A 9,021-nucleotide genomic window follows, 5' to 3' on the forward strand; every position below is an offset into this window, starting at 1 on the left:
CACCCACCACACACACACACACACACACACAACCCACCACTCAACACTCACACACACACAACACTCCAAAACTAAGGACTCGTCTTCAAAAGACACACACAAAGCCCACGTCGGGGCCTGCTGGCTGGCGAATTGGAAGGGATTGGTTGGACCGCCACGCGCTGATGCCAATGCACGCGCCTCCACCCCTCCTGTCACTGTGTTTTCAACGTGACGGGGTTGGGGGGGGTCTACAGAGAAGGACGGTCCTCTGCATAAAAGAGCCAGAAAAAAGGAGCTCGTAAATCTTTTCGACAAGCGAAGACGTGTGTGTGTGTGTGTGCATCAGTACATTTTACAGGCTTTGCATTTGTGTTTATGTGGGTCTGTCATGCACCCGGAACGTCGTCTATTTCAGCTATTCTTCAGCATCTCCAGTAATTATTTCAGATTATTTTAATGCTGTTTGTCCTTTGGATTGAGAGGAGAATTAATTGATTCCTGCTTTTGAAAAGAAAAAAAAGATTTGCACACTCGATTGATTGACTTAGGGAGCTAGTCAGTGTATTGGACATCAGATACAAGTTTGTTTTGAGCCAGCTCTTGCTAATCAAATTCTCTGTCTGATCAGTTTGTCAATTTTCATTAATCAATATGTCTATCTGGTGGACCAGTCTTCCTATAAATCCATGTTATCTCTTTTTTTGGTTAAAAAAAAGTTTCACCAAAGACTAGCGTCTATTTAGTAAATTAGGTTAAAATCCTGTGATGTAAAATTCAATATGCAGCATTTATTGCTCACTCAAGCAGAAAACAAGACTAACTACAGCCATGCTATCAGCTCTTAGTTTAGTGTGTTTCTAATTAGCACTAAACACGAAGTACAGCTGAGGCTGATGGGATTGTTATTAGTTTAGCAGGTATTTGGTCATAAACAAAAGTATTGGAAAAGCTGTTTTTTTTTTACCCGATGGTGGTGCTTGAGGAAAAGAGTTATTATAATCCATCCTGAGGGGAACATGAATGTCTGAAATACATTTCTTAGCAATCAATCCAATAATTATTGAGATATTTCAAAACCACAGATGTGAACATTCCAGTGGTGCTAGAGGAAAAGTCAGGGGATTACCAAAGTCAGTAGGATTCATCCTCTGGGGACCATGAATGCCTGTCTAAAATTTAATGGAAGTCTATCAAATACTTGTTGAGATATTACAGTCCGGATCAAAGTAGGGGACCACCTGACAACAGACTGTTATAAATCGTTCTAAAAACAAGATATCCAAGGTCTGAAATATTCTTTTCATCAGTAATACAACTCTAATTTTGAGGCGTGTCTCAATTTTTCACCAGGTTTTGACAGGTTTCTCATGCATGACCTTTGCCCTTTCACACTATGTAAAGACGTTTCTGTTTGTCTTTGCTGTTGTTAGGACGTTATAAAACCATGCTAATAGACTATTGTCATGTAAATACAGGCTGCTGGTGGGCTACTGTCTATGATGAGACTAGACAGAGGTTGTATTTAGACTTTATTTAAGTCAGATGTGAAAATCAACTGAAAGAAATGTGCACTCTTGCTTTAACTCGAACCCTCATTGTACATTAGATATTTCCATGTGTTTATATTATGTGTCTGTTCTCTTCATATATTATGTCTCAGAGATTGGAGTCATGCAGTCAGTGATGGATGGATGTGCTTTGCTGTGTGGCATTTTAACCAGGTCTTTAGAAACAACTCTGCAGCTGCCTCCTGCTACATGGCACTGCGGGTTAAGCACACACAGACAGACAGACAGACACACACGCACACACACACGTACACACACACACAAGCTGCAGCCCTCCAGCTCTCCTCAGTCCAGGGGGCAGTAAAGTGGTTATCTCTCTCTTTCAGATCCTAATCTGACAGCAGCTCCTGCCTGTTGCCAGGTTACCCCTGGGGCGTCAATCTCCATTTAAATCCTTGCTGCCTCCCCGCCCACCCATCAACACCAGCCCTTTACACCCACCACCACCCACCACTGCCCCCCTCCACTCCCCCTCCCTCTCACCCTCCAGCCCTGAGGGTCCACTCTCTCCTCCCTTACCCCTCCACCCCCCACACCCAGTATGACTGTGACGGTGGCATCGGGCTGAATTCACACAGGGCAGCAGGTGACACATGGATGCTTTGGAATCAACTGCTATTCAGGGAAAAAGACGGATGGCGTGTTTTTACGACACAAGCGCGCATGGTGGAGTTTGTTCAACAAGCTCTGAGCTGCAGGCCGTTGCCAGCGAGCTTTGGCACGGGTTCACACACAGTGTACAACCTGGTCTTGTAGAGCAGGGGGATATGGGCTGAGTGAATTTGAGAGAAGGGGCGGCAGACAGGGGGTCTCGTAGCTGTAAGAGGATGTGGGCAGAGTCTGTGCAGCCTGCTCTGCTCAGACAGATGAGGGGAAATGATGGAGAGATGGAGCGATAGGGAGTCTGATGTCTGAGAGAGCGTTCCTCTCCTCCTTCTCTCTGTCCTCCCCTGGCTTGTGAATGGAGGTCCATTGTGTATGTTGGACGGGACGTCTTGGATGTTGACCCTTACCCAGAGGTCACATGGGGTGTAGGGTGGATGAGAGAGAGCGCATAATTGCAGCACAAACACAAAGACGAGTCCACTGAGAGGCCCGGCCGTTGTGCCAGTTTGACCTTTGAGAAGCTGTACAGTAGTGTGTCTGTCCGCTGTGTTTGTTTGATCTATTATCTATTGTTGACTGGTTAAAGCCTGGAGGCAATGTTGCAGCATTGTTTTCCATGGAAGGAAGAAGGAAGCGCAGATACCTGTAGGGAGGTACAAAAGAATAGATAGATAGAAATGATACATAGATAGAATACTGACATGTCCATATGTACACTGAAACAGTTATCGGTTTCTGTAATTGTTCCTGATGTTCATACTCGAAGTCCGTTCTCAAAGAGATTTCACTGTAAGTGATGTGCACAGGCCTCATTTTGTGTATAAATGACTTTTAAAGTTCATCTTAAGATAATTTGAGGCTTCAGCAGACTGAGTTTGACGAGTCAAGAGGATATCTTCCAAAGATATTGCTAAGATATCTTTTTAGAACAAAATTCCAGCTTTGTGTTTCTACTGTCAACACACGCAAGAAAACACTAACCATGAAAGCACAAAGAGGACATTTTAAATCTAAAATACAAGATAATTGATTGATCTTACTCAAACTGCAGAAGCATCATATAAACTTCAGCTGAACTTTTAAATGTATTTTTGCACAGAATGAAATCTGTGGATTTTGTCCCCCATAACTTGAACACACTGAAGTCGTTTTAGGAGGAAAATTCTTGATTGTGATAATTGCTGATTGTTCAGGCTGCTGGCCGATCTCACATCCACCTATATGCTGTCGACACTGTATAAATCCTCACTGAACACTGCCCTGTCTTGCCTGCAACACAGCTTCAATAGTGCACCTTTTCCAACCTTCACCTACTCCTAAACGCTGATAAAACAAAATGTATGGTCTTCAACAGGAACTTACATCAAGTCACTTGCCCCTCGCCTCCTTGGATAGTCCCTGAATTCGCCACCTCCTACAAATACCTGGGTATCGATAGTTCTCTCTCCTTTCAAACACACATGAATACACTGCTCTCCAAAGTTAAGGCAATAATTACTTTCCTCTATAGAAAGGCATAATTTACCCATTCTGCTGATCACACCATAGTCAAAATGACAATTCTTCCAATCCAGGACTATGGTGACTTAATCTATAGATTTGCCTCCAAATCTCAACAAACTGGATGTCATTTACCACACCATCATCTCCTTTCAATACTTATCACTGTAACCTGTATTCTCTAGTCAACTGGCCATCACTCCACACCAGGTGTCGGAGCCACTGGTATCAGTTCATTTATAAAGCTATCATTGACAAAACCCCTCCCTATCTCTTGATTCTACTCAACATTTCCAACAGTAACCACAAATTGTGTTCTAGCAAATTTATTAGTTTGGACACAAAAGTGCAAAAGTCACTAAAACTTCACACCCTTATTCCTTTATCCTCCTTGAATAACTCAGTAAACCTACTTCTCTGGAACACGTACTGATAACTGTTGTGATCATACACTGTATACTTTGTATGTATGTTTCATTATTGTATCAAATTGCCTAAAATAAGTTAAAATAGGTTAAAATAAAATAATAAGGCCAATATCCAAAGTAATTATGTCCCTATTGGAATATTTAGGTTCTGTGCTAACTCTTTATGTAGTCAGTTGAAAAGTAAGGGTGTGGTGGATGGGTGTGCAGCATGTTTGACATTCATGCAGGAGACCAAAGTTTGCCTCCTGTCATGGGCTTTCGACAAATGGCTTACCTATTTAATCAACTGTAACCACAGTCTTTTCCTATCCCTAACCAAGTGTTTTATTTAACTAATCCAAACCATACCGTAACCATATTTTGTTTGCCATAACCATGACCTCTCCCTAACATTAACCATACAGTAGTTGCCACGTGCAGATATTGTAGAAAGCGAAAATGTAAAAACACGTTGTCATTGAACACTTGTTCGTTGAATCGTCCAATAAAAACGTTATTGTCTGGCAGCAGGGTTGGGAAAACATACAAGAGAAGTGGGTGAGATTTGACATTAAGCCATCCTTGGCACTTCCAAGCTGGTGCCAGGGTCCCAGAGGACCTGAGGTTTTGGGTGGAGTGTGTGTGTGTGTGTTTGTTTGTGTTTTGGAGCCTTTGCTGGGTTTTGTGTGTGACTGCAGTCTAGTTGGCTCACTCCCGGTCAGTGTGTCAGTCAGCCTGTCGTGTGAGAGGGCATGCTCGGTGCATCTGAAACCTCTGGGCTGACGACCGGCGGGCATGGCTCAGCCACCGGTGCTCCACCTGGCTGATTGATGCGGGCCTGTTTGAAGTCCTCTCAGAAGAGAATGAACTCCATTCATAAGCTGCTGCACCCTCCACACTCCTGGCCCCACCTCTCACTGCTATCCCTCCACTCTGTTAACAGCTGAAATGCTACACTGCTCAGAGCTCATAGTGGTATGAAACTGAGGTGGACAGACAGCAATATGATAGATAGCCTCAGGATATTCTCCATCTGTGTGGAACTGCAGCTTCTTGTGGCTTTAGTTTCCTCCTCTTCCAATTTGAATACACTGTACTGTGTGTGAAGATATGACCGTGCCTAACCCGGGTTACTGTTGACATTTGCCTGTGGATTTACCAGTTCCACAGATCATCCCAGAATATTATAAATTGCTGTAAACATATTAGAGCTGTAATTTGTTGCTTATTATTTTCTCAATTAATCTGTTAATTAATTAATAAAAAATATAAGAAACTAGGATGATATCTTCTAAGGCTTTTTTTTTTTTTCAGTCCCAATTTTAAAGTTTACTACAATGTAAGACAAAGATAAGTAACAAATCCTCACATTTCATAAACCGGAACTAGTAAATATTTGGCATTCTTTGTTTAATAAATGAATTGATTATCTAAATAATTATCAATATAGATTATCAAAATTGTCTCAGCTCCAAGAAGAATATTGTCCATAATTCAAGTTTTGCTCACATTGAACCTCTAGGGCCTAGAGTGGACTACTGTCAGTGGTCAATCATGCTTAATGATTGTAAATCTTAATCATCCAGATAATCTGTGCATATGAGAAAACTAATAACCACAACAGCAAGAACCTAAGAACTCCTATTTTAGTTTGACATTTTGGGAAATATGCTTTTTATTGCAGAGACTCTCTCTTTATACAGTATATATGTAGCTTAGCCTAAAGAATGGAAGCAGGGGAAAACTGCTCGCCTTGTTTTGTCTGACAAATCTGCTTATCAACACCTCTAAAGCTCACTAATTAACACGCTATATCTTATTTGTTTAATCCAAAGTGTGAAAACAACGTGTTGTTTACATGTTTCAGTCTTTATGCTAAGCTAAGCTAACCAGCTACTGGCCATAGCTTCATATTTACTGTCCAGACAAATGTGTGGTATTTTCATCATTTTCATCCAAATCAAAGTGGAACAAAGGTGTATGTGTATTTGTTGAGTGCGTGTGTGTGTGTACACGCTCCTGGTCATGCATGTGTTTTTCTTGATCACGCACATGTGAGTATGGGTCCCTTGCAATTTCTATCAGAGAGATCTGCTGTTGACAGGCAGAGCCAAGGTCAGTTCCTGGCCCTCTCACCACGCTTTGTCTGTGGGATCCGTGGAATGTGCAGGAATGTGGACTCGGACAGGTGGAGAGGTCCTCCTCAGAGACAGACACCCAGACACAACCCCCTTTTCTCCCCCTTGTCCCTCCTCCTTCCCTCCCTCAACTAGTCTTTCTGCCTCCTCGCTACACCCTGCCTGCTCCCTCTCTTTCAAGTTTCCCCTCACTCTGCGTCTGAAGAATGAATGTCAGGAAACCACTCTCCTCTTTTCTCTCTGCACATGGTGAGCAGAGGAGAAAGGGAGCTAGACAAACTGGAGAGAAAAGGTTGATTTAACATGAGAACAAGAGTCCAGGCATTTCCTTTTATTTTCTTCCTCTTGGCAATTTTCTTCCTCTGTCTGATGGATTGGGTTGGGACACCATTGTCACCACACATAGAGAGATATTCCCATTCTTCTGCAGATGGACTGTCAGGTTGTTTCAGGGAAAAACCCGGCCTCTCGTTCCCAGCACTGGTTCATTCAATCTAGCTCAGCAAGAAGTTAGACAGGTACTTCTCCTGGTTAAACTGGAAAAATAACCTGCCTGAAGTAGAGCTGGATAAAACTGAAAAAAATCCTACTGTCAGCTTTCCCTGCATCCCCCATCCACCCACCACCCTCTTTCCTTCACTCAGATTGTTATCGTCAGTTAGATTATTGCTTCCTGTAGAGACCTGGAGCTGCCTCTGCTCTCAGTTTTATGTTCCTGAATGAAGCGTAAGGCCAAATTATTACTATCCACACACAGTGAACCCAACAAAAGATCCAGTAAACATTATAAACAGTCAAATATGTTAAAAACAGGTTATGGCTACTTCTTGAGACGTACCTACACTATATGTCACAGTTAGATATATTGTTTTCCAATTTTCTTATTCTCTCTCTCTAGTCAACATTCCCCTCTTTCTCCATGTTCATGATATCTTATTTTATGTTGTATGTGTGGTCCTGCTTCTTTTGATTTGGTTGCTGTTTTGGGCATGTTTCCATTGAATTGAATTGGATTTCATGGTGGCCTAATGATATCTGATATTGTATTACATCAAGACCATGTTAATACGGCATTGTAGTTGATGTTTTATTGTTTTACACTATTGAATCAAACTGGATTTCATGTTGGTATTTCAACACTGATTCTGTAGGAAAAGACCCTTTAAAAATATGAAAACTATGGTGGCCACAAAATGTGTGAAAAACGCAAACAGCCCTATCTTTTTTTTTTGCCATGATATTGACTAACCTGCCAGATACAGAATCGAAATCAACAGAAACCCCTTGACTACACACAGGTGATCATTTAATTTAATTAATTAATTTTAGAACTTCCAAAACTAATTGACTGCCCCAGTGAGGATTTATGTGTGTTACATTAAAGGGGGTCAATATATAGTAAATACAAGTATTTTGTGTTTTATATTTGTCACTTTGTAGAGATCATTTTTTTGCTTTGACATTGAGAGTCATTTTCTGTTGGTTTGTGTAAAAAAAACCCACATGAAATCTATTCAATATTGTAAGACAATAGAACATTAACAAACTTCAAAAGGCAGTGAATACTTTTATAAGCACTGTAGTAACAAAATAGCCATTTTTTTACTACCTACCATACTATTATTAATTACAGTGAAAGTAAATAATGTTATTCCCTCTTTGCATGTATCATAAACCCCATTCACTGTGTATTGTACTAAACGCACTAACAGAACCTATGAAATATCACCTTAAAGCAACCTTCGAACATATTTACATTGTGATTTTAATTTTCCTTTACACAGTTAAACACACACTATTCAAATATACCATGTCTACATCCTCCTCTGCTTCCTTAGCCTGACTACAGTGCGGTGTTTAGCCATCAGCCTCCCAGCTCAATTACTGCATCACTTCTGGGGTAACAAGAGCCATCTAGGCCCCTCTGACACCCACTTCAACACACGCTATTCTGTAAGACTTCTGTGGCCTCTGATTAAATTTGACTCCTCAAATTGAATCTCTCTCTGAAACAAACACCCTTTATGCACGTGAACATACACACAAAGGGTTAGCATAAACTGGACATTGAAACCCTACTTTGTTGATTGTCTACACGATGACTCTTATTCTCAGTAAAAGCTGCTAATAGGAGCAAATTACTGCCAACAACTTCAAAATATCAAGTGCCTGACTGCTCGGCTATAATGGAGTTAACTGCTGACCAATCCAATTATGGGCCTGTGAGGGGCTCAATGGAGCCCAGGGAGGGACTGATGGGATGGACAGAGGGGTGTGTCGGCCTCAGGGGCCAGGGGGAGTGGAGGGTACCTGGCTTCTGGGCCGCTCACTGTCACTGCTCGGCTGTAATTACATTTGGAGTGGACCATACTTTCATCCAAACTTTGAGCAGGAGATGTGATCCGATCAGTCTTTATTAGCAAACATAAAGCAGCTGCTCAGCTCAGAGCCGAGTCTTCCTTTGTCCCTCTTAATCTATTGCAACAATTATTCCAAGTCTTCCAATAGCACTTCTTGAGCAGCACTGCATGAAGTTTTGAGATATTTCCATTTAAGAATGAAAGAAGGTTTTGTTGAATTAAAATGCTTAAGATGATTGAAGGTTTTATTGAGGTTAAGGACATGTAAGAGTCAGACTGAGTGCAGTTTCAGCCATTGAGGACTGCGGCTGTTTGTTTTTGTTCTGCTTTGTGAGAAACATTAGGCTGGTAGTGACCCAGGAGGTCAGCGAGAACACAGCTCTCAGCGCGCTGGGTCAACTTTGTTTGACGTCTGGAAATGTTAGAGCGGTAACTCAAACCAGGCCCGTTACTCTAATGC

Source organism: Morone saxatilis, unplaced genomic scaffold, assembly GCF_004916995.1.
Source record: "Morone saxatilis isolate NCDOM2014 unplaced genomic scaffold, NCSU_SB_2.0 Contig18, whole genome shotgun sequence".
NCBI lineage: Eukaryota > Metazoa > Chordata > Actinopteri > Moronidae > Morone > Morone saxatilis.